Source organism: Sabethes cyaneus, chromosome 1, assembly GCF_943734655.1.
Source record: "Sabethes cyaneus chromosome 1, idSabCyanKW18_F2, whole genome shotgun sequence".
NCBI classification, from domain to species: domain Eukaryota; kingdom Metazoa; phylum Arthropoda; class Insecta; order Diptera; family Culicidae; genus Sabethes; species Sabethes cyaneus.
In genome coordinates, this window is record NC_071353.1 from 126,294,125 (window position 1) to 126,321,998 (window position 27,874).

At 39.3% G+C, this 27,874-nt stretch overlaps 1 protein-coding gene across 1 annotated transcript in view; it reads left to right on the forward strand.

Moving 5' to 3' along the window:
- The window catches only part of LOC128740429 (netrin-A-like), a 142,216-nt gene that overhangs the window by 23,016 nt on the left and 91,326 nt on the right, over nt 1-27,874 (forward strand). The window lies entirely within an intron of this gene.

Genomic DNA, 27,874 nt, shown 5'->3' on the forward strand with positions numbered 1-27,874 from the left:
GGCCAGGGGGTGGTTTCTACTTTCGCCCCATCATTCGACATCAATGCGATTTGTTCGTGTTACTATTTTCCCCGAAAAAAGCATCAACGCCGAACGGTAAAGTTCAATCATTTCACTTCGAGAAGCAACGGTACGAAACCGAACTAATGGACACGGAAAGCCACACAAATTCGATTTGCTCGGGAAAATTAACACAATTCAATCAATGTTACTCGTGAAATTCCTACTGAATTATAGATTTGCACTCAGTGATTTAATTGCCACTTCAATGGAAAGAAACCATCTTAGATGGTTTCTGCTTTGATAGGATGAAGGTTAAAATGATATGTACTACACATCATGTAGTGATGAATTGGGATAGTGTTAATCCTCGATTATGGATAGACCCCCAAGGAGGAACGTCACAACGAAAAACTGTTTAAACGTAAAAATGTGTCCCTGACAAGTATGAAATTTCTAAAGCTCACATCATGTTTGTACCTATCCATTAGATTAAATTGAAATTTCATATTATGTTGGCCGAACAAAGCGCTAAAATTCTATTTCATCCATCTCCGGTTCTGAAAGTTTCCTGAACGAGTCGCAAAATCACAGCATAAAACTTGTTTCAAAACAATTCCTTCCACTTATTGTTCTTTCTTGCTACAAGTTAGCACTTTAGTAGTTACGTCAAAAATCCATTTGCCCCTCATCTTGCGTTAGCGCCCAGCATTGCCATCACCGTCGAGCCAGACGGCGCGACCATGCCTTGATGGAGGATCCCCCCAATCCATTTCTCTTTCTTCCAGAGTAGCCTGAAAACTGTGGGAGGGGGTGAGGCATACTGCAACCTCACTCCACTGTCGGGGCAGCTCTTACAATACACCGGCGAAACGTATCGTCGCCATCATCCGGCACAGCTGGACCGGGCCGGCTCCGGGTGAAAAGGTATTTAAAAATTCCATTTGGTGAGATTTCGCACCGGACGCTATCATCGCGCCGCTGCCATCATCGCTGCCGCCGCCGTATCGTCGTCGGTGGCTGTGACGTCGTTGCATTATGGCACGAACCGTGAGCTTACTAGGACCTGACTAGGTAACTACTCGCAAGCGCAACCAGGCTAATGGTTCGTCGTCACGCGGCAGAAGGCTGAAAAGCTAATGGCTGTCACACGACTGACCCTGACGGGTTGGAAACATAGTGTCACAAACTCGTTGTAAAATATTTCACTGTATTCAGGATAGATTCGCTGAAATTCTTGGAGCTCACTCTAATTCTCTTTATCTTATGTATAGTTATCATAGCAAGAACAATTAACCACTCGTATGAAATCGACAGCAGGTCATATCCTCGTTCAATTATTAAAACCAATTCATAAACTATTGCTGTTGTACCATGTAATCAAATTTTTATAATCCTAAGGGATCATTGCAACTGATATTTGAACTTTTCGTGTCGTTGTCGGTTGCTCTGAACAAACCACTCATGCGAAAATAATTCCAAACAAAAATGGTACAAAGCAAAGCATTCATTGTATGAACATTCTCGTTTGTCGTCGTCCACTGGTCGGTACCGCAAAGGAAGATGGTTAGCTAGAGATAAAGCATTACGCACCAGAGAAAGGTTAGGATTTATCGAAATGAATCGTAACAATGAAACTCCATCATGATCGATTTGTGACCATAACCAGTCATGTCGGTCACTCAGTCAGTCAGTCAGTCAGGCAGGCAGTCAGTTCGAAACGCTGCTGCTGCAGCCGAACTCCGGTGTTCGGAGTGACAAAAAGCAGTAAGCATTTTGTGTGTATTATCCTGCCCACCGATAATCTACTCGAATCAATGCCATTCACCAATATGGATTTTCCTCTTGCGATTTCAAAAGGCTTTTGTCTGATGCTAAAAGCGTACTTTAACAACTTTTTTTCGGTTTGCGCTTAATTTAAGCCTTGGTCGGACTGAATAAAAATATGTAACAAACATAACGGAGAACGAGGGTTTTCAGGCGATTTTTGAAGGTTAAGTGGAAAAATGATGCAATTGTTAAATCACATTCTTCAAAGAATAAGCTTGTACGTTACGTAAATTGTTTTATTATTTTGATTGATGCTATATTTAATTGCAGGACAATTTACGTGGAACAAATCATTGATCAACTTTTCGAATTTATTCATGTTCTACTAGACATCGTGAAACAACAAAACATAATAACTTACACTACTCAACTTCTCAAGAAAACAATACAGAATTGCAGTGTCATCTAATTTTATATCCTTTAAGAAGAACTCGAGGTTCAAATGTACATAAACTCAACTTCCTGATAACCTCGTCATCAAAATTACTAGGACCAAGACAGATACAGATATACATGCTAATAAATCGTATTTGATGCACACAATTAGTAGAGTAAGGAGGGGTAAAAGTGCGATGCGGGTAAAAGTGCGACAATAATTGATCGGTGCAGATTCCGAGTAAATTGACTACATTGGCATGGATGAATGACTACTTTGACAGCTTGAATTTAACGTAAACTTTGGTTGCTTACGAAGCGTAGTTGCTGAGTTATTTGCAAATGTTATTTTAGGGCGGTTTTGATGTAATTTTTCGTTATACGGCAAATACGATATCAATAGGAGGATATTACTTGTTGAAAATTTGTAGCAACGTTTTACATCACTTACATATCAGTTTTGAAAATACGGTAAAAAAAATTTAAGAAATATATTTCGCTTTTCCGTAATTTAATCTAACCCCGTCAAGCACCTTGCGGGGTTAAAGTGCAATTCTCGGACGGGGCAAAAGTGCGATCCATGGACGAGGCAAAAATGTATAGCTAATTATATACAGCTTTAGGCACTATATTACAGATACTAGTAATGGAAGATCTGCAAAAAACTGTGTGCTCTACAGATGTTGGCCGAAGGAAAACAATGTTTTTCCGCTGATAAAACAAAAAACCAACGTTTGAAAAAGTTTCGATCTAATGTCGAATTTGTTTATTCAATTCGGGTTGAAACTGGATGAATTTTATCTGTCAGATAGGAGCAAATGAACACAAAAAGTTCATCCAGTTCCAATCCGGATTGAATAAACAAATTCGACATAACGGAGGCTGTAATACACCAGCGCAAAATAGGAAACGTGCAAATTGAGAATATTCCTCACCGAAACATAACGCATATTAAACATAATATGGTTTTGATAGTTACTGTTGTGCTAATTTCATGGATTCGAGCTTTGCACTTTTGCCCCGCTGTATTCGCACTTTTGCCCCGCTAGTGGGGTAAAAGTGCGAATCGGCACTTGATCAGAAGAAAGAAGAATTTATTTTGCAGAACACTATTACCCCAGATGATTTATAGTTGAATGTGAAGACATTGAGTTACTGCATCACTATAAAATATATTGTTGACAACTTCAAACATCGCACTTATGCCCCGCCCTACTCTATATCCGTACTATTTTGGAGGCGATATACGTGATTACGAATAATTTTGAGCGTTACGACTATATAAGTATTTATATACGATAATATCCGATTAAGAGCGAGTCGCTCCGTACTACTATACGATTTTGTGCTGAAAATCGTATGTATGTCAGCTATTATCATTATATACGATAGAAAATCAACCTGCTACCACTTTATTCAGCTTTAGTTACGATTTCGAATTTGTTAGGAGATATTTACGGTAATTTTCGTACATTGATTTACGAGTTGGTGCTAGTAGGGATGTCCAAGGCCAAAATTAAGACCATGACCATATCCAAGACCTAGGTCGAGACCAAAACCAATACCAAGACTAAAATCAACAACATAACCATGTCCATAATCAAGGTCAAAACCAAGACTAACACCAATGCTAAAGCAAAAGCTGAGACCATAACCTTGTCCAAGACCAAGACCAAGACCAAACTAGGACCAAGACCCACACCAGGACTAAGACGAAAACCAAGGCCAAAACCATCACCGAGACCAAGACCAAAACCAAAACCACGACCATGTCCAAGACCAAGTTAAAGGTTAAAATCCAGACCAAGTGCAAGTCCAAAACCAAGACCACGACGAAAACCAAGAACGTAACCATGTTGAAAACCTAGGCGAACACCATAACCAAGGGCAAGGCCAAAACCAAGACCATGACCAAAACCAGGACCACGATCCAAATCCAAACCAAGTCCAACCATGAACAAAGCCAAGACCATGGCTATGATCATGTCCAAGAACAAAACCAAGACCAAGACCATGACTATGATCATGTCCAAGAACAATACCAAGACCAAGGCCAGGACCATGACCAAGTCCAAGACAAAGACCAAAACCAAGGCCAAGGCCAACACCAAGACCATGATCATGTCCAAAGCCATGATCAAGACCAAGATCAAAACCAAGGCCAAGACCAAGATTAAAACCGAGACTAAAACCAAAACCATGACCATGTCCAAAACCAAGTTAAAGGCTGAAATCAAGGCCAAGATCAAGGTTAAGGTCAAGATCAAGACCAAGACCGGGACAAAAACCAATATCAAGACCAAAGTCAAAGCAAATACCAAATTCAAGGCCAAGCGAAGCCGGTAGAAATAAGACCAAGAACAAGACCATGATCAAGAGCAAGGCAAAAACCAAGATCAAGATCAAGGTAAAGGTAAAGACCAAATTAAAGGCCGAGCGAAACAAAGCGATATAAAATGAGAATATATTTATTATTTATTAATAAACTGGCTCAATTTAGGCACAGTCACAGCCAGGTTTACATATAAATAGTTAAGTTAGTAAACTGCTACAAACGTGTATCTATTCTTGGTGCCGGTGGGGTTGTTATAGAGAACGGATTTCACTGCACTGCAACAGCACTGCGTATCGTATTCTCCCAACTTTCGCCAGGTGTACGATGGGAATCGCTTCAAGCAGTGCCTGTAGCTCGTGATTCATACGCCTCCGCCACTCACCGCTTTTCGTTTGTAAAAGCAAAGCAAAGCCTAGGTGCTACATTCCGTTATCGAAACTCGACCTTCTGTTTTTATACGACAGACTTCGCAGCCAGCTGTTAGAGTGCAGGACAATTGCAGGGCCAGTTGCTACGATCCTCTAACTGGCTCTAACAGCCTCTTCCAGTCGAGATTCGAACATACGACGACTGGCTTATTAGACCAGCGTCATACCTTGAAGTCAACTGGGAGGCTTTTCGTTTGTACTCCGCCAAAAATACTCTGCAACACCTTTCTTTCGAATACGGCAAATACACGTAAGTTCTCCGTGAGCAAAGTTACAGTCTAAAGTTCGTAGAGGACTACCCGGTGTGATTAACGTTTTGTACATCATCAGCCTAATGCAATGACGTCGTATGGTCCTTGAATGCGTCGTCGAATCTAGTAAGGAGTAATATTGTCGGCGATGACCAAAGATCCCAAATATACGAACTCATCAACCACTTCCAGTTTAGCGCTCTCAATATAACAACATGATAACATCGTCAACATGTTGAAAATTACTGAGACCAAGACCAAGACCAAAACCAAGAACATAACCATGCCCAAAACCAAGGTAAAGACCAAGACCAAACTCAAAATCAGGAACAAGACCCAAACCAAATCCAAAATCAAGACCATAACCATGACTGTGTCCAAGACCAAGACCAAGGTCAACACCAAAACCAAGAACATAACCATGTCCAAAACAAAGGTCAATACCAAGACCAACAACAAGTCAAGACCAAGACCACGGTGATGTCAACGACCAAGTTAAAGGTTAAAATCAAAACCAAGGCCAAAACCTAGACCACAGCCAAAATCAAGATCTTGACCATCACCATGTCCAAGACCAAGATCAAAACCAAAAACATAACCATGTCCAAAACCAAGTTCAAGACCAAGACCATGACGTTGTCCAAAACCAAGACCAAAACCAGGACAAGACTAAAACCATGATCATGTCCAAAACCACAACCAAGACCGAGACCAACATCAAGGCCATGATGATGTCCAAGACCAACACCCACACCAAGACCATGGCCAAAACCAAGACCGAGACCAAGACTAAGACCAAGTTAAACACCCCTTAACGGCTAAATTAAGAACGTTAGAATAAAGTAGAAAAGTCAGAGACCCTAGGAGACTTCCTTGAGGTATTATACCTGACAAAGCTGGATAGCTATCGGACCGATAATCTCCAACGGCAAACACCAACTGTCGATCGGTAAGATATAAGGGAAACCACTGGCAAAAAATTACCGCTAACATTCAGTCTATAGTTATAGTTACACTATAGTTTTGCAAATGTGATGGTGTGGTTTATCTTATCAAAGGCACTGCCGACTGGTCGGTGTATAAAACATCTGTTTGAGCTCATTGGGCCATACCTTCCGTTATGTATGACGTAAGCCACAGCAGGTTAGTCGTGTTAGAGCACTGGGAATTGCTAACAGTGAGAAAGTAGTGGTGGTTTCATGACCACCAGGTCAATATGATACGAAGCAACGGAGTCTGCAAGTAGGCTGTGTGTCTTTGCAGGAATACGGAAGGTACCCCATCGGGTCCAGGATTGAAGGACGACTGGAGCATGGTCACGACCATCGAAGCCATCTCGACATTAATATCAATGGCATCCAGCGTTTGACCATAAATTGGGATATTGTTGGCTGCTAGGGCAACACGGTCTACGCTCAATATTTGATTAGTAAAAACACCTGCAAACTTCTTGGAAAAACACGGGATTTACCCTGAGGATCGACAGCAACTTCTCCGTTGCATTTCATTGATGGTGGGAACCCGGACTCATTTACGTAGTTCTAGAAAAACTTCGGGTAATACCCGAATAAAAATGTTCGTTGAATACTGCGCAGATGCCCGGACTACCGGACGAGTGGAAAGACAAGGTTATTTGCCCTGTCTACAAGAAAGGCGATTACGGATTACGAAAACTACTGAGTGATCACTACTCTGAATGCTACCCATAAAGTGCATTTTCAAGCCATCTTCAATCGACTGTCGCCAATAGCCAATAAATTCGTGGGAAGTTGTCAGGCTGACTTCATGGGGGTCGGTCAACAATGGATCCACTTATCAGCCCACGGTAGCTGCTCCCGAATTGCCGCGAATTCCGAGTAGACCCGCATCACCTGTTGTTTGATTTCAACGCCGCGTATGATAGTGTAAACCGAAAACTATGAAAAATCCTGGACTAAAACTAGAATCTCGAATTTTGTTTAATTGGATGTAGTTAGTTTTACGTGAATAATATAAAGCTTATAGTTAAACCAACAGAACATTTTATATCCAATCCAACTATTTATTGATATGTTAAGTTGAATATAGCAAATAAAATGTATGAAGGAAGTCACAAATAAGAAATTAGAGTCAATAATTACAACCGAATTGGATACGCTCTTAATCATTCTTTACGCCCAAACAAACTGCTTCAGTTCAAGTATCAGCTTAGATCACTCTTCTTACCGAATATCATGATATTTTACTTATTGTGCTTAGTCCTTAAGTATACAAAAAACTGCACGTTGAGTGCAATGCATGGAATTTCAAAACGCCTGACAACCATCAACGAAATCACTTCAAAATTATTCAATTACTAGATACTTTATTTAATATTCCTCATCATGTTGAAATAGTTCTATCCGAAATGGTAGGAACATTTTCTATCACTGCATGCGCAACATTTCCGCCTCCGCACAGATCGTTTTCAATTAGCTGATCATAATCATCCATTTACATGCGTGCACATCTGAAGAACCCTAGCAGCAGGCTACCACTAACATCCTCAACTCGTCTCGCACCTTGACCTGATTGCCCAATGCGCTCGCTCTGACTCTCCGGCTCTCTTCCTCCGGGCAGTGCATAACGAAAAACGTGACTTGGATGACTTTTGGGAAGTGGGAATGCGTTTTCAACCCAATAAAAATCACCAAACAAAACAAACGCCAAGGGTTTGTACCTTTTTCCAGCAAATATTTGTTTACTACTTCTCTTTGGTCCAACCGTGTTTACGACCATCATCAGAGTACCAACTACCAGGAATGAGAAGCGGGATCGAATTGAACACCCGAGCGCAACAGGGGGCCTTTCCTTTCCCTGCTGGTGGGAAAGAAGGAGGAGGAGGTGGAGAATGCACACTTCCATTCAGTGCACGGTCCGGCTGGACACAATCCAATCGTTTCTGTGCAGCACGCTCTCGAGCCGCATGTTTACATCAGGAGTAGAGGGAAGAAAAAAACTTGCACTTTCTGGCCACTTCGACACAAACATCCGACTGAGGCCGACCGTGGTCGACCAAACAACCGTAAAAAAAAGAACACATCACAAGGCAGCAGCAGCAGCAGCAGCAGCAGCAGAAGCAGAAGCAACAGCAACAGCAGTGCAAAAGGTGAAACTATTTGTAACCAGCTAAAATATTTCTTCTCGCCTGGCCAGCCTGAATCTCACCAGATGCGATAGCCGCGGAATTGGACCGCTTCTCTGACTGCGAAGGGTCGCTTCCCGCTGGGACGGTTTTGGGACTTGTGATTAACCGCATTGAACGAAATCGATTTTTTTGAATTTTTTTGAATTGAAATACCTACCTACTCTGGAACGCTGCTGGGATATGTTTGTTCTTAGAGGAAACTAAATTAATTGAACTAAGCGAAAATTGTTCAAATTATTGTTTGAATGTTGGTTGCCGGTTCAAAATTCATTATATTCGAGCATCATTGTAGAATTCACGAATAAACGATAACAATTTAGAGAAACTCCATTTACTTTTACTGCTACTTAAAGCGAACTTCACTGATACTCGTATTTCATTTACGACTAACCTTCATCGGTGTATTACACACTGATGGCTACAAGTTGTACCCTAAACACGCCTATCTGTGAAGAACGCGTCAAATAGTGAATCAAACTTGTTTTAAGCGCTTTGAATATTTGATCAAGACTGTTTTAAGTACTTTGACCACCTGGTTTTTGGTGTTCTTTTTGTACCTGTTGTAGATTTTAAATTTGAACATTGAACATTGAAATTGTTTTTTACTAGTAAAGTGTCGACATTTTCTAACGAAAGTAAAGATAAATGTCTTGCAAAAAAGGAAACCAACAGTTGCTTAATTAGATAAAGTTTTTCTACCCACAAGTGTGCTGGATTCTGAGAAGATGCCACCAACCCTGGTCGAATTGGTACAGAATCCGTCAAATGAAAAGCATTTTTAAACGTTCCCCAACTGAAAACGGCGAAATGAAATTGAAATGTGCCCATCCGATCTCATCGGAAAAAGGTTATATTTATTTGCATGCCCAAACTATTTATCATCTCACCCCCACCCACGCAGTTCACTCGAATGAAAGGCTTCGTAATGATCGGAGTTGGTGAACACTTTCGAAATCGGCAAATCGCAGACCTTTGTCAGTCAGTTTTCCGCTTGAAACATCCTGGTCATCATCATCAATCACCGAAACGAAACGGACTGACGGTGTTCGTCGAATGTTTTATTTTTCCTCTTATTTTTTTCATTAAACAATTCCAGCAATAGACATGAAAAATGTTGAGAATGGAAAAGTATCCCTTCGGAAAAGTTAATGAAGTCGGACAAACCCCTCTGGCTTGGGTGAAAAGTTTCCGTAACCTTTCTCCTGTAGGCAAATTTTTGGTTTCTGATACCGACTGCGAGCACAGCATCTGCTGCAGGACACACTCGTGCCATTTATAAATATTTTCCCTCCCGGCTGGCAGGCACATCACTCTACGCCGGAATGAAAAATGAATTTCACTTTAAACTTTTTTTAATTCAGACCAGGATATCTCAGTTTTCATAAACAGTAAGGTACAACTCACAAACATTTACCATTAACGATTAATGTTTAGAGATTGTATAGCAAATGCAGTCCTTGGTTCCAAAAACCTTAGAGAAAAGAAACGAAAATTTTTTATGACAGTCCAAACAAAACAATACAAAATATGTCATTTGGCAGATTAAACAGTTTGGGCCTATATTACACAGTAAAGCTAACCTATTATATTTGATGTAAATATACGCTGCTTAAGCCAGTAGAAAATAAAATTGAAAATAGTTTTGAGCGTCATAGTAGAATTCTTGAACCAGTAACTTACTCGAACTTAGAAGAAAATTTCGTTTATTTTACTACCGCCATCCGGGGCAAGATTGTGCCAAACACCAACAATGTTTGTCTGTCAGACTACCACCTCAGTCGCAGAAGGTTAAGAGAAGAGGTGCTAAGATTAAAATTTGATAAACGAATACTTTACGCCTTTCCTTTAATCGTGCATTTAAAAAACTCATTTTGTAGGTGTGTAAGTAGAACTATGCCTGTCTTCAATTTTGCAATGGCGTTCTAGCAAGAGAAGCAGCGCAGTTGCATTCGCATATCGCGCAAATCGGAACTACTCGTCCAAAACACGGTTCAGAAAGCTGGATACGACGAAGCCGACTTCAAGTCAAGTGACTTCTTCAAGAGAATCCTGAAGGAGATTAGCCCTCTAAGACCGGATTTTGCAGTCTGGAATAAGACTATGAAATAGTATGCAGTCAACAATATGCGGAAGATGCCTAATGCCTAATGCCAAGAACCCTTCCAACACGCCACATTTCCACCCGATTGAGATAGGGCACGGGAGGATATTCTAGTGGGAGGGATTTCTAGTGGAAGAACAGGTGGTTTTGACGTTTTTTGAAAAAAAATAGTAGATTACTTATAATCTTGAGAAAATAGTTATAACATATTAATTGTATGTCGGCAAAGTATTTTTATTGGCGAAAGAAAAGGCTAATAGGCTAAATTTAGAAACCTGCTGAAAATATCCTCCCGTACCCTATATTGGGTCGAATTGAAATTCGGCTTAAAAAACGACATGCAATTAAACTTTGACATTGGAGATTAAATTAGTCATGAATTAGGACTAATTTGAACTTGAAATTTTACATCAAACCGAACATGAATACTGTTGCAATTCAGATCTCCTCTACTACTCTGCGAATGCGCATTTTTGCGTCAAAGCTCCGTTAACAGCTGCATCGTAAATCACTTTAGTTGATCTAGTTCCATCTAGTGAATCCATCAATATTTGGCTTATTCAAGGAAAAATTCGCGACGTCCTGCTTGTATAACTAAACTTTTAATTTATAACTAAACTTGAAATTGGACCCTGAAACTGGAACTAGATTTATGCAAATGATTTTTTATAACGGTAGATTTTTACAATCAATGGAGGAAACGGTCATTGAAGCAACGCTTATTAAGTTTGTATAACGTTACTCTTTACCTATGCTGAACTGGATTCGATCCTAGCTTTTCCCCGGGACACTGTGGATTGCAACCTTTGATGCTGTGGTTCAAATTTATCTCATTTATTTATCGCAAAAAATAATGGCAGATTAAAATAAAAACTTCGGACCTCTGGTTTAAAAAAAAGGGTTTTAATTTATTTTTAATTTTATAGAGAAGATGTGGCACGTGCCACAGTGTTTCCTAGCCTGGGCACGACGGTGATCCTTGCCGTTGTCTATGTAAACAAGCAATGAGAAGTGGGAGGTGAGAAGTGAGAAATAAAAAGTTAGAAGTAAGAAGTGCGTAAAGTGAGAAGCGAGCAGTAAGAAATGAGAGGTGAGACATGAAAAGTGAGAACTGAGAAGCGTGAAATGAGAAGTGAGAAATAAGAAGTAAAAAGAGAGAACTAAGAAGTGAGAAGTATGAAGTGAAAAGTGGCAAGTGATAAGTGACAACTGAGTAGTAAGAAGAGAGATGCGAGAAATCAGAAGTAAAGTGCAAAAAGTTCGAGGTGAATAGTGAGACGTGAAAAGTGTCCACTTGTCAAGAGATCAATGACAAGCGCGAAGTGAGAAGTAAGGAGAGAAAATCAAGAAATTAGAAGTAACAAGTGAGAAGTAAGATATATAAAGTGAAACTCTAAAAGTTTGATTGTGGATCAATAGTAAAACAAAGTCTAGAATTTCTGTTTATGAGAGGATTCAAGCATCTTACATGTTAATAACATTTTGCTTTTCTGACTTGTAAATTTTTTATCATAAGTTAGTCCCGGATATTTACCTCTTATAATTCTTTTAGTTTGTTGTAGCGCCTTTGTATCATAAAAATGTATATCAGAAACTAAATATTATACATTGGATTTCTGTATGTCTATCTGTCCGTATATTCCTTATAGAAGCGTAAACTACTAAACCGACCAGCGTGAAAATTTACATGCAGGGGTTTTTGGGAGCAGGAAAGGTTTTTATGATGGTTGGAGACTCCTCCCCCCACTAAGAGGGGGGACTCCCATACAAATGAAACACAAATTTCTTCATAAATCAAGAAGTAATCAAGCAAATGGAAGCAAATTTGGCATGTTGGCGATTTTGGAGGCAAGAATGTTTTCTATGATTAATTTGGATTCCTCCCCACTTTGGAAGGGGGGGCTCCCATACAAATGAAATACAAAGTTCCTCATTATTCGAGAACTAATCAAGCAAATGGAACCAAATTTGGCATTCGGGGGATTTTTGAGACATGAATTTATTTTATGATGGTTTGAGACCCCTCACCCCTGTGGTAGGGGGCTAAGGACTCTCATACAAATAAAACAAAAAATTTTGCTTAACTAAAAAATTAATTCGTCGCTGTTCGAGGGGTTTGATTCCAATTAGCAAGCAGAGGTCTTCATATGATGGCAAACTCTCAGGATTTCTCCATGATAGTGTACGACAAATACGTCGGATGAAATTTTTTGTACACGCTTAATACGCTGCACCCAAATGTCATAGTACGGGTCCCATACAACACAGGCAGACTCTAGAATGGAGCGTACCAGCGAGCAATAGAGGGCCGGCAAGGTCCCAGGATCATCAAACTCCTTGTCGATTCTGACAATTAAACCTAGCTGACGATTTGCCTTGCTAATGAACATGGAGTAATGCTGCCTAAATGTCAGTTGAGCGTCCAAAATTACACCAAGATCAGTTACGACTTCCTTGCGTAGAAGAGATATCCCATCAATATGGTAGTCAAATAGCAAAGGCTGTTTTTTGCAGTGAAAGCTCATCGCAGTGCATTTTGAAATGCTTAATGTCATGTAGTTACGTCGGCACAAGTCAGCGAAGAGATTAGTTAAAGCTTAAAGTCTGGAGCAATGATCACGTGTTCGAATAACCTGATCGAGTTTAGTGTCCTCCGCATACAATAATCGTGTTCCACGAGGTAACAGTTTTGTGACATCGTTGATAAATAACGAAAACAGTAGGGGTCCCAGAATGCTGCCTTATGGAACCCCGGAATTGTTATTAAACCAACTAGATTGTGACGTACCCAATTTCACAGCAATTTTGCGATTCCGCAGGTACAATTCCAACCATTCTACCATCGCGACAGATACTGCAAGTTTGTTGCACTTAGCACACAGTATTCCATGATCGACACGCTCAAATGCCGCCTTCAGGTCTGTATAGACAGCGTCTACCTGGAGTCCTTGATCCATACTACGCAAGCAGAAAGAAGTAAATTCTAATAAGTTAGTAGCTACGGACCTGCCAGGGAAAAATCCATGCTGAGCCGACCCATAGTTGCTGAGTTATGGGTAAATGTTATTTTAGAGCAGTATTGATGTAATATTTCCTTATACGGCCAATACGATACCAACAGGAGGATATTACTTGTCGAAAAATTGTAGCAGCGTTTTACATCACTCACATATTTCTTTTAAAAATGCGATGAGAACCCTGCTCAAACCCCGTCAAGCGCTTAGCGGGGCAAAAGTGCGATTTACGGACGGGGCAAAAGTGCGAATCATGGATGAAGCCAATACATTATAGGTAATTATAACCGGTTTAGGCACTGTATTACAGATACTAGAAGTGGAAGATCTGCAGGATACTGTGTGCTCTACAGATGCTGGCCGAAGCAAAACAGTGTCATCCGCTGGTGATACAAAAAAAAACGTTTGGTAAAGTTTCGATCTGGCGGAGGCTGCAAATTGAGAATATTCCGTTTTGAAACTTATCGCAGATTAAAGATATTATGGTTTTGTTAGCTACTGTTGTGCCAATTTCATAGATTTAAGCTTCGCACTTTTGCCCCGCTAGTGGGGTAATAGTGCGATTCGGCACTTGATCAGAAAAATTAAGATTTTGTTTTGCATAACACTATTACCCTAGATGATTTATAGTTGAATGTAAAGTTGAATGTAGTTATTTTACTGTTGTGCTTCTTTATATTTCATGAAAATTGATGACAACATCAAACGTCGCACTTATGCCCCGCCCTACTCTATTGGTTAGAAACGATTTGAACGTATTTAGCTGGAAATTTTGTAACCTTTTACATGAAGGTGATACAGTGATTTACTGGATTCGACCGTCGCCGAGTGGAAAACAACCATCTCCGAAAGAAATTAGATTTTTACCTTTCCCTCAAACGTCAACCTCCCATGCCTGCAACGTTGACCGTGCATTGTACCGACTACGATTATTATTAGTTTTGCCAAGTGCGGCAATTTATCTTGATTAGATTTGACGGCCGTCGGGCTGTTGGGTCTGCCGTAGCCTCAGCCTGGTCAAGAGTATGTTACACCCAAAACCTCCCATGATAAGGTTCTAATGCTTGATTTGATATTGATTTTTTGGTGATTGTTGCTGAAGGTACGCTTTGGGTATCAGATAGAAGCACCAAATATGGTTCAATACGTGACCCAGTAGCATTAATTCAATGTTTAAGCTGCTAAATTTAAATGAAGATTACTAAATTCAAATAATGTGATGTCCTTATAAAACGATGAAAATATCAAAATGATTCACCTTCTCCAATGGAACGTTTAAAAATACGTGTCATTGTTAAAAATTGGAAACCGAAAGAAAAAACCTTCGAATTATTAATTCCACTTGCTCTCGCTCTGGGGGCGCTACAAGCGTCTCAACAAAAATGTTTACCTGGGAAGTTAACCTGCCTTCGTTTTCATATGGGACAACTTTCGGTTTGTTTTCGAGATTTCGTTAGTCCGTTCGCCGTTCATTCATTGAAGGCTCTAATTAACGCAGAGCGTGACTAGCCGGGGTGCGAGAAAACATGCTTTCGATTAGATATGGGGACACGATTCCATTATATCGTTAGTGTAGAATCTCCATCCAATGATTGATTTATGCCTCACGATACACCACAGTCAGTGCCTTAGTGGCTGGTACATACCTACGCTTTCGGTTCGCAGCTGAAATGGGTTAAGTTCGTGTTTAAAGTATCACCTGTTGGCACCCGCATGTTATAGAGTTAGAGTCACAACACAACACAACACGATGGCAGTGCGCGCGCGAAATTATAATTATTATTATCTACCTACCTACCGATTCAAATCAAAGCTAGAAGCTTGGAACCAGGGATAATGGTTCGACCTAATTAAAAATTAATGTGGCAAGTTTCACCGGTGCCGGTGTTGCCTATATGAATTATTTAACGCGTAAATAATTTGCTAGCTTTAATAAAGCTTGAAAACAGTGCGCGTCGTCGTATTGGCTTAGGCGAAAAGGAAATTGCGCTCAGAAGGAGCGAGCTAGGCATTAAAGTCCATAAATATATTACAGATATTATTGTATTGTTAACAAACACAATTGGGAATCTATCAGAAGAGGGTTGATTAATAATAATATTAGTACATAGTAAATTATTCTAAAATTGTGCTAGAATAAAGCTCCATCTATCAAAATAGTGTAATGAAGCTTGTCGAAAAATGTTGAAATTTACCAAAGTAAAAAAAACTTGTGATTTAAAGAGAATACGTTATCTAATGAACTCCACGAATTTGACAGTGCATTTATATCGAGAAGGTCCACTTAATACTTTTCAATTCGGTTTTGCACGAAACTTTTTGGACCGCGTTGAGATTTTTGCTGATTGATCAGCCAGCTTACGTTGAAAGTTTTGCATTAAAATCATTGACGATTCGGTCAAAATCATTTGAGTTTGATTTCTACCAGCAGGAATTTCTCGTTTGCGAAGTACCCTCGCGTAGCGTAAGTAAAGCTTTCCCTTCGCTGTGTCATCAACCTTCGGATTGAATGAGCGACCCTAATCCCACTACTCCATCAAATTTCAAGCAGAACCTTTTCGAGGACCACCGCCGCGCCGGTTGCCTAGGTAAATAACATACGCTCAGCCAACGGTGTGTGCCATGACGGTCGGTGAACGGTTTTGTCTTTCCGAGTCCCAGCAGATTACCTTTTCCATTCGGGCTTTGTTTCAACGTCCGCTACTGTTTTGCCACTCTGACAGTAGCGAAAAGGTCATCCGGGGATGCTCCTGCGAGACCGAAGATGATAATAACGACGATGCTGGCTGGTATGCTGGTAAATGTAGCTACTGCCTACCTCCTTTCGGAGCCCACCTCGAAAAGATAATCGAGGCCGACGCCTGGTCACGGTGTTTCGTTTGCATTGTCATTTCGCAGTAAAAACGAGATACAGCCAATCATATCATCGTTATGGTCAGATTAGCTTGCCGGGTGTCATCTTTTGTTTACCTTTTCGTTGACGCTTCTGATCTTACTGACTGTTGCGGGTTCCCGAACGAGCGGTACGAATCTTGAAGATTTTCATTTTATAGCAGAGATGAGTTCAATTCTGATATTTCTAGAAAATAATCTTCTGCTGAACCGAACAGGTCATTCCACGTGAAGTGACCGAGAAAAAGTTTAAAATAGGCCTTTTTACATTTGAACCAAATTTGAGCATATACTAAATTTTAGTACAAAAAGTAATCAATAAAGGTTTTCAATCGGTATGGCATCCAATGTGAGTATCCCCTTTGTGAAAAGCCATAGTTTTGTCAAATCCTCTATTTGTTGGCTTATATCACCGGTTATTAGGTTTGGAAACAAACTGTTTTTTTACAATTGCAGTGAAAATTGCCCAAGGCATCCATGATATTAATTCTCAACAGTAATTGCTCTTTTCTACAATCTCATTTTACATTCAGGACATCAATTTGGTCTAACTTCAATGTTCAAATAATAAAACAGATGGCAGAGAAAGGGTAGCTTTACACTTTCACAACATTTTTTACTTTTAGGACATCAAGTCTAGGTTTAATCGAAATAATTAATTCTCTACCTATTGAGCACAAATGTCATTTGTGGTCAAATGTATAAACTTACCGTCGCGGGCCTAAAAAGCAAAATCTTGCTTATATGTGATTTGTTGATTCGTTAATTCTTGATAGTGATTGATATTTATGCCTATTTCATTAGTGATTTAATAAGTTCTTATTATATTTGCTATATCAATGAATGCTTAGTAAAATTTCTGATCAGTTTATGCAAATATCTCAAAAATTCATTGAAAATTTGGTTAGTTTTAAGCGTGCAAAACGTAACCAATTTTCGTTACATGTTTATTTTTCGTATTTCTAAAATATACCTCATAATACAAAACAAAAACCTAGTTCTACGGTAAAAATGGGCTTATTTTGTACTCGTATAGAGTGAAAAGAAGTCATGCCAAAGCGATGGCGATGCTTCAGATGCACCAACCTTTCTCACAAATCCTTTGCCATTTGCAAGGAGCGTTTCATTCGGGCAGTGAACAATCGCGTTCAAAAATTGGAAATCTCATCGGCGGAAATGACAAATCTAGCAACTCAAGCAGAAGCAAAGCTATAGAATTCTATTCCTCAAGTTGTAAGTGATTCTACGGATTAAAAAAACAATGGTCCTCCTAAGAAAAAAGTTTGGAAATCTCGAAGGAGTTCGCAAATATCTCGGTGACACTATTGTTAATCACAAGGCAAAGAAAGAGCACGAACTGAATATAACAGAAATATTGGCATGTCTAGAAGAACATAGTGTTGAATTCAATTTTTTCAAACGCGTATTACCAGGTGAAATTTTGGGTTTTCACTGTATATTCGGAGAGATAAAGAATTGAGGTCCTCAGCTCGTGGTGACGAAGGCGTTCATGATGCCGGTTAATTGTTGGAATTAAATAAAAAGTAAACTTATCCAATTTAATTCTACTATGTATATTTATTCTTGACAGATACATATTACACCTACGACTTGCAGGCTTCCAAACTGCCTTTTTTCGAACTAAATTAGCCAAAGCCATTTTACAGTTTTTATAGGAGAGTAATTCTCGCTGAAATGGGGCCACTACTGACACGAGGTTTTCAAATATTGGAACTTGTGCGCTTAATTGGTTGAAAATGATTAAGAAATAAGAATTACACTTTTGAAACCTCGAAAGTGGACCCCTCGTGCGCCAAGGGGTCTAACAGGTTAAAAAAAAAGTTGAAAAAAGTTTTGAGCAAACGTTGAGATCTATATCATGTGATATTTCATAAATTTGCCATGAAACAACTAAAAATGGCCCGGTTCTGTAAAGAAGAAGAACAGGGCTTTCAAATGCAGTAAAAATTTTTTGGTGGCCGTCTTGGATTTGGTCGCCATATTGGATTTGATCAAACAATCGCCGTTTTCACCATGAGCCCCCCAACCGATTTTCATTTTAAGATCACCATTGGAAAGCTGAGAAAAAATGCTACAAGAAACATTCATATTATAAATTAGGTGTGCAACGGTATCAACTTAATAAAACAACCAGTTATTTGTAGCAAGGAAAACAATTTTCATATAATTATTGTGACATTTCCAAAATTTGCTATGAAACAAACTACAAACGACACGGTTATGTAAAGAGAAGAGATAGGGCTTATAAATAAAGTGAAAAGAAAATTGGCGGCCATCTTGGATTTGGCCATGTTGGATTTTATCAAAAAATCGCCGTTTTCGCCATGAGCACCCCAATCGATTTTGATTTCAAGGCCGCCATCGGAAAACTGAGAAAAAATGCTATAAGAAATATTAATCAAGTTAGGGGGGCAATGGCATTAACTAAATAAAACAATTAATTTTCTGTAGTAAGATATTCCATTATATGAGAGTTCTAAACCTTGATACAGATAATAAATTGTTTCGTTTACTTAATACCACTACATATATAATTTGATGAATGTTCCTTATAGCATTTTTTCTCAGCTTTCCGATGGTGGTCGTAAAATTGAAAAAGGTTGGGAGATCATGGCGAAAACGACGATTTTTTGATAACATCCTACATGGCGGCCAAATCCAAAATAGCCGTCGATTTTTTTTCACTTCGTTTATAAACCCCACCTCTTTATAAAACCGTGCCGTTTGTAGTTTGTTTCATAATAAATTTTGGAAATATCACAATAATTATATGAAAATTGTGAACCTTGCTACAAATAACTGGTTGTTTTATTCAGTTAATGCCATTTCACACCTAATTTTGTGAATGTTTCTTGTATCATTTTTCCTCAGATTTCCAATGGTGGTCTTAAAATAAAAATCGGTTGGGGAGCTCATGGTGAAAACGGCGATTTTTTGATAAAATCCGGTATGGCGTCCAAATTCAAGATGGCCGCCAAAAATTTTTTTACTCTGTTTGAAAGCCCTGTTCTTCTTCTTTACAGAACCGGGCCATTTGTTAGTTGTTTCATGGCAAATTTATGAAATATAACATGATATAGATCTCAAGGTTTGCTCAAAATTTATCTTTTTTTGAACCTGTTAGGCCCCTTGGCGAACGATGGGTTCACTATTTCGAGGTATCAAAAGGGTAATTCCTATTTTTTTAACCATTTTCAACCTCCATGTGGCTCGCTGGTACCCGTGTACCTATGAACCGCAGGGGCGCTGGACAAAAGCAGACTGTGCAACCCCCTTGTTAAAGTAGCGACGTATGTGGTTGGGCTATTTTTGGACACAAATTTTGCCTCTTCCTCCGTCAACTGTAGAAACTACCGACAGAGAAGTTTTAATCTAACTTGTTTTTACTGTCAGGAAGACGACACTATGCAGGCCCTTACGACTTGCAAGGTACTGTGCGTGACGCTGTTCGTCTGTCAGCGTGTTAGCCGCGATTCTCAGCGCGGGTTTTCGGAGAAAGGCTCCCTATGAAATAGACCAAACTTGTATTACTACTCACATAGTTACCAATAACCCCCCCTCCCCCCCCCCCCCCCCCCACCTTACCTTCTCTCTCTTTCCCATCCACTATAAAAAAAATTCGTTACTTTCCCCTACCGTCCCTCCATCAATTGTAGAACCACCGTTTCAAAAAATATTAATATTAATGCCTGACAGCATTTTAAGGTCAAAGACTAAAAACACGAGTTTGGTCTGCTACCTAGTTTTCCTAGCATGTAATCTCATGGATACAAGGCAAGACGATTAAAATCAGGCGAAGAAGTAGGCCACTCTTTCGAAGAAATAAAATTCGGAAAATTGTCCTCACATGAAGCCTTGTAGCTTTCGCCCGGTGAGACGGTGCAGAATCTTTTTGGATGCAGTATGGTGCATTCTTGTTGTGTGTTTGGCGATGAGAAACAAATGGTTCAAAACATTATCGATGTAATATTTAGTGTTGATTTTAACAGCAGTTCTAATGAACAGTAATAGAACCTTCAAATTTTTGGAGAAATATTCCCATACCATCACCATGGAAACATTTTGGAACCTTTGAAAAGCCAGTCTGTCTCGAGGAATATCGGAAAAATGTGCTGCAAATATCCGATCATTTTGTTGGTTGAAGTGATCCTGTAGCAGGGACATTTTTTCGTCCGAAAACAGAATTTCATAACCACCCTTTGAGCAGCTGCCGACACCCTTCGACTCTTGCAACCTACTTCTTTTCAGTCAAATCGTGCACCCGTTGTTATTTGTATGAAATCAATCGAATATCATATTTCAAAACATTCTTCGGGGCTGACTGCGACATACCCAGTTCTTTGGCTATTTTACATCCAAACTGATCTGTCCAAACTGATTCCGTCGAATTTGCTTTCTTGCTCGTTTGATGGCTTCCGGAGTCCTTGCAGTGCGTTTGCGGTCAGGTTTGCGGAGTATTTTCCAAGAACCGGTTTCCTTGTATTGCTTGCTGGTACGAAAGATGAATCTTTCATTTATTCCGAGTGGCTTAAGCTTCTTTAAAATATCACTCGGTCTAAAACTTTTCAAAAACAGACTTATCATAAGCTCCCTTTTTGCGTCCATGTTTACAACGACTCTTAAACGAATGATAATTTGAAGAAAAAAACTTGCAAACTGTGTTGACATTTGAAAACACTTGTCGTGTCTGTAGGTCGTTTTTCTAGATGACACCCCGTTAGGCATACGGACGTTAGGCATACAGACGCGAGGCATAGTACGCTAGGCATAATGTATATAAGGCATACGGATACAAGGCATATAGACGCGAGGCCGAATAGACACGAGGCCGAATAGACGCGAGGCCGAATAGACGCAAGGCCGAATAGACGCGAGGCCGAATGGATGCGAGGCCGAATGGACACCTGGCCTAAAGATGTGCAGAGCAAAAGCAACACATATAGCATACGACGTGACATGCGGTTAATCCTCCGCTCCGTTAATCCAAAATTGATCCAATTACCGATTGGCTCAATGTAATATGCCAACCGTTTGTTTATTAAAAAGAACAGAATGATTTCTTTGCAAAACACAGTGTCGTTTAAAACACGGAAAACACGTCAGTGGTGAAATAACAACTTTAACTATTTTCCATTTTCGATTTTTTTGTGTTTAGCGGTATTGGGTTTAATGTTCTAATATCCAAATTTTATCTTTTTGTTAAGTAAGAAGTACCCTCTGCAATAGTTCCACGACATTAGCCCAAAACCCACTAGCCCGAATGTAACATAACGAATGGCTTCGTAACCGCAAGGTTGCAGAATTTGCTTGATGAGCGAATCTTTGAAGAAACAAAACCATTTTACTTAAAGACGGGATTATTCTCAGGTCACTCATTACCGATCCTTCGTGCCGAATTTTATATTATCCCAATGATGTTCCTTATAGAGTTAATATACTGGTAAGAGGAGCTGTTGAGAATGCACCAACGAAGGATGATAACCTCATGCGACCTCGCCAGAGTTATATAATTGCATATTGATACAATTAGATGTAATAATCTTATCGAATACTTACTTATCTAAACTGAAATGATTCCTTTAAAAGTATCAAATATTCGCAGCCCGACTACGCCTTCAATCCTCTAGGAAAACTTGTTATCTATAATGTCGCAGAATAAATTTTTTCGTATATTTCGTCATTAAGTCAAAAAGTTACTTTTTTATAAAAATATATTTCGTGAATGTTACTTTTAGAAACGCAATTATTAACTTTTACCTGATGTTGTGTAGTCTGTTGTTAAAAAAGTTAAGGTTAAGTTTTGAAACGGAGTGTAGCACCCACGCTTTGCTTTCGGTTTTATTGAATCCCAAGAATACTAAAGAACACACAACACACACAACAATGGCGATTTACCTGATGTTATTAATTGTTATGTAAACTTTATTTGAAAACTAGTCCCGCTCTAACCTAATTTATAAATGCTTTAACAAAAGATCACCGCTTATTCAGTGTGATAGCCACAAAAAGCGGCTTCGCCGCTTTAAATTTTCCAAAAGTTAAATCGATGCGAGGACTAGGGAAAACTAACTAGGGGTCGGTAGACCTAGGAAAACGAATAGACCTAGACAGATGTGATTTCTGCAGGCGCTTCCGACGGCGGGTCACCGGCGAACACTCGCCGTTGCCTGCGGCCGGCTCGCCCTGAATCTTCTAGGAAACACGTGATACTAACATGGTAAAAAGGTTTCATATCTTATGATAAGCATAACTCATAACTTGCTTAACCGAGCTTACTTTTGTCACCTCAATTTAATTGAATTAACGAATACGCCTCAAATGTTTTTAGCGATCAATTGAGAAAATTGTCGTATATTCGGGTTACTGTCACATTTAGGCAAGTGCCCTTCTGTAACACCTCCGTTACCAAAAAATCACAGAAAATGAAATTCGCGTTAGACAAAGATTTGAATTGGATCTATCACGCTGTATAAAACTTCGAAATGAAATGCAAAGCCAGATGACGCACCCTGTGCCAGCAGAACACAACTGTGTTTTTAGCTTGAAAAACAGAAAGCGGCTTTGTCGTCGATGTGAGAACTAGGAAAAACTAACTAGGGTCAGTAGTCCGAGGAAAGCGAACCGGTTCGCCCTGAATCATCTGTTTGCAGCATCTGGCTAGTAAGCTGAATAACCACTTCGATTCCACATCGTTGTGCAGGTGATCTAATGTCTATTCGGCCTCGCGTCCATTCGGCCTCGTGTCCATTCGGCCTCGTGTCCATTCGGCCTCACGTCTATTCGGCCTCTCGTCCATTCGGCCTTGCGAACATTCGGCCTCACGTCCATTATGCCTTTTGGAAATATGCCCTCCATCCAGTATGCCTCATATCCATTATGCCTGACGTCTGTATGCCTAGCGTACTATGCCTTGCGTCCGTATGCCGAACGTCTGTATGCCTCGTGTCCCGTCCCCGTTTTTTTTTCTATGCTCCGAAATACGTACCAAATGACAAAATACGCATTTGTGGTGAACTGATGTTTTATTAAGCACTATTAAAAAATACTGACAGTTAGGTCTTACTACTCACCCTTTAGTTATCGCAAAAAAAAATCCGTGTGAAAAAAAGGTCTACAGATTTCCGGTTTTTTTAATAGTTTTACTATTTGACTTTTATCAAATGAAGTTATTTTTTTGATTTTATTAAACGTATAAAAAAACTTCCAACCCATTTTATTTACAAACATAGTCCATTGCAAGAGAGATTATACTTTCTGAATCAATATGAACAAATAGAACGAAACCTTGCCGAAGGAGCAGAATACGTTAAAAGATAAAAATGTCTGTGATTAGTGAGCCGTTGTATTGGGACGACGATATGCTGCATTGAGTGCAAAACTGAATACCAACCCACTTGCCTCGTGCTACTCATGCTATATTCATGCCTTAACATAAGAAAAGCGCGTGTTAAGGCATTCGTGAGAGTTGTTGAATATGGAACGGCGATGGTGGCGTCGAACGGCGGCAAACATCGCTCGGTATGCCCCGGCGGTGTGCGAAGCTATAAATGCTTTAGTCTTGACTAATTGGCGTACGCCCGGCATTGAATGTGTTGTTATATTTTATGTATAAACACCACTCATTATTACTAACGACGCACATATTTTGCTCGGGCGATGTTTGCAGGCAGGCAGGCAGCCGTGACAAGAGTCACTCGCTATTAGGGGAGACCAGGTAGACTTGATCCCTTGGGACACTTGATCCATTAATTGTTTCTCAGTAAATACAATGTTTTTTTTTTGCAGAAAAAGGTAAAGTTGTACATTTCATTCAACTAACAAAATTGCAAAACAAAAATGTAATAAATTTTTACATTGCAACGAAAATATAATGTAATAAGATTTGCAACGGAATAATTCTCTATACTTCTTTTTTTAGTCAACTCTAACTTTTTGGCTACGGAGAAGTGTCTTGAAATTTTTGAATTGCTTTTAAAACAAAAAATTAGCTAAACATGTTTATGCATTGATGATGTATACATTTTGCAATAAAACTTGTACATATTTTACAAAAATAATTTTCAGTAAAACTTACTACGACAGGTACACTTGATCCACATAATTTCAGGGGCACTTGATCCTTTCGTTAGGAAATGAAGAGCTTGGAGGCCGTTATGTCGTAAATAATAAAATGAACAATTCTCAAAATCGTAAACATTCGTTATGTAAAAATCACGAATAGTCCGGAAATCCGGTCAGAACGACCGCAAAAATGTTCAATTTGAAAGTAATGACACTTAAGCGATATGTGAGAAAACGAAAAAATGCTTCTGAAAAGATTAATTATCAACCGGACTACGGAGGAGCAACCCGTGGATTTTCCAAGGAAGAAGAAAGACTGCTCGGACAAAGAATTCATCTGAACAAAACAACTCATCTTCTTTGAAGAATTCTATTAAACAGGTACCAAAATCAATGATTCCGAACAATACAATTATCAAAACACCTGTAGATATAAAACCATTTCCAAAGGCATCACCACGGAAAAATATGCGAAGAGTAAGAAAACGAGGAGATGCACATCCTTACAGATGCACCAACGAAATTGAAGCTAGAGGCTGCTCTGATTATTAAACAGGAAAAATATAATGCTTCAAAAATTAAAACGAAAAAGTTCTCGTCGCAAATTATAAAAGATGTCCAAAGCTATACTTTTACAGATCGATGCACTTAACGATTTCTAAATACTTTTTATACTTTTGAATTGAACTGTTGTACACTAAATAATGATATTACATGAACTAGGTCTATTTTGATAAAACTTCCAAATGAAAGTTGAGCTTTAAAAATATATATTTGCAAATGGATCAATTGTGCCTAAGCTGCGGATCAAGTCTCCCGCATATTTTGAATATATACAATTTTCTGTACTTTCCAAAATATCCCATATTTTTTGTTTAGCGCTACGTATCACTAACTGATAAATTGTAGGTAGTAAGCTGTATTGTAAACTGCCGAAAAATTGAAAACCCAGGTCTTTTGTCTAGTGGACTTTTGAGAAATATACAGAAAACAAAATGGGGATCAAGTCTCCCTAGTTTCCCCTACCCGGGCGGAAGTCGGCTGTGTGGGATTAGGGAGCCGGAAACGTTTGGTCTCCGCATAAAACGTTTTCTTATACATGGAGAGCTTTGAATAATAGCAATTCGTGTTGAGTTTTAGTCCACCGGAAAATGGACGGAATTGCGTTTCCGGCCTATGAAAGAGAGAAAAATTATCCGATCGCTGGAATAAATTGAAAGCAGTAATTAATTTGAGTAATCCTTTAAATCGAGATCCAATTAATTTAAATTCTGCAACAGTAAATATTCAAAACCGCCAATTCATTCATTCCACAGCAAGCGTAATGCGTAAAAACGGCAATGAATGCGTATTTCATCCATTTAATCCTTGATTGTACTGACTCGAAATGCTTTGATTATCATTTTAAAAAGTCGTATAAATTAACATTGGTACAAAAAAGCGAAGGTTTCTAATTATATTCATTGCTTTCTCGGCTTACGAATTTCAGTAGTAATATTTTTAGATTAGTACGTACGCCGTTATAGGAGATTATCCAAGAAATTACAATTTTTAGCTACCTTTCCAACAGATTTATGGACTGCTTCGTTGTTTGTTACGGCTTTCGACTGTTTCCAGCGCCGGTTTCCTTCCTGCGGGGGACCAATTGTTTGCTGCCGGGCAAGACGACACAGTTTATAGATTACGGACAAAACGAGCAAGCGGGATGGCCCGTTTAATCAATTTAATAGCGTGTTTAATTAAGTTAATGAAATCGGCATTAGGCTCAACACTGAAGTTCTAACGGTTGGGGGAGGAAAATTAAATCTGTAACACTGAACGCTCTGATTAAAATAGCTCAGCTGCTGGAATGAGTTCAAAGTCTGTAAATATATCGTAGGCGGTGAAATGAAACATTCCTCGTCATTGTATGGGACCAAAATGACAAATCAAATGGACTGAGGAGCCGCAACATTTTAGCTAGAACTCACCCAAAAAAGCACTTATTGATAGGAATTGGCCATTTTGCTAAGCAGGAATTCATGGCATCCACTTGGGCTGCTCAGGTAGATTGCTTCACTTCCCAGCCTCAATTTGAAGCAATCTGTGAAGCAATAATGATAATTTAATTTCATTTGCCGTTTGGTCCTGTCTGTCGTGCAGTCTTGCCTGCTTGAACAACAGTCTGAGAGGCTGAGAGGTGTGCTTCCATCTGAAGGCGTTACATCGAATCTTGTTAGCCCCTTCCCAGGCTGCATGCTGGTGAGAAGGTGGTTGCGAAAGCTAGAATTAAATTGCTCGGTAACTTACTTAGCTCAGCGCTGATGCGCTATATAGCTATTGGCCTGGTTTGAGTCGACAGGCAAGTATCCTCAGAGAAGTTTTCTCGTTCCTATATTATGGCGGTAGGTACGTGCGAGTACTCCACACCGACAGATGGCAGCATTTTCCACACCGGCTGGCTGTGGCTGTGGGATAGGGAACGTAACCAGGTGTGCTGCGGATGTGGTTTTCCCAGCAATGATGATACGTTGCTGCTTTTAGCTATGTGAAGAAAAGTAACTTCTACGGAACGATCGAAAGTGGCTGCTAAAAGTTGCCTGGTCTTTTCTGGTTGGAGGAAATGCTCGAGGATGCCAAAATGTTCGACTGATGTGGTATAGAGTGGTAAATTGTTTTTGTCATTTAAATTTTTAGCTTTGAAAACAGATAGCCAGTCTGAAGATGAATTCAAGCTGCAATTTCAGCAAAATAATAGGATAAAAGGTAAGCCAATTGAATCGCCATTAAGTTCAAGCTGTCACGCATCGAACAACCAAAAGGATTTACGGATTCAATTTCACGTACTTGCATAATGCATTTAATGTGAATATTTTTAGCAAGATTAGGATGTTTTATTTAGTTTTAACATATGTCTGAAGAATTTGAAAAGCATTTTCAAAAGATATTTAACATAAACTGTACTCTAATAGTCTTTCCCCGCCGAGACTCGAATATACGACGACTGCTAGACTTGAGATACGTCTGCTAGGAAGCTCAGGTTAGGATCAATTAATTCATTCAAGTAATCAGCTAATTTAAAATTGGAAATATCATAATCATACATCATACAAAAAATTAGATTTTCCAAACACAGCCGAGTTACTTTTATATTTTTTCATTGAATAATTCCTGATGTTTGGCTAATTTCCACTACAATATGAAATTCAGATTGCCCCACATAATATACAATATGCCCCTATAAATGCCTCATAAATTATTTACACAATTCTTGACTTTCTTCCATATCTGGGTATTGTGTTTCCGATTTCTCTTTTCCTTCCCACAACCGGTCGAGGATACCACCTCCTATAGGCCGGAAATTAAAGATTAAATAGCTAACGCAATTTTTCTCCTGTCTTTCCTGGCGTACCTACTGTCG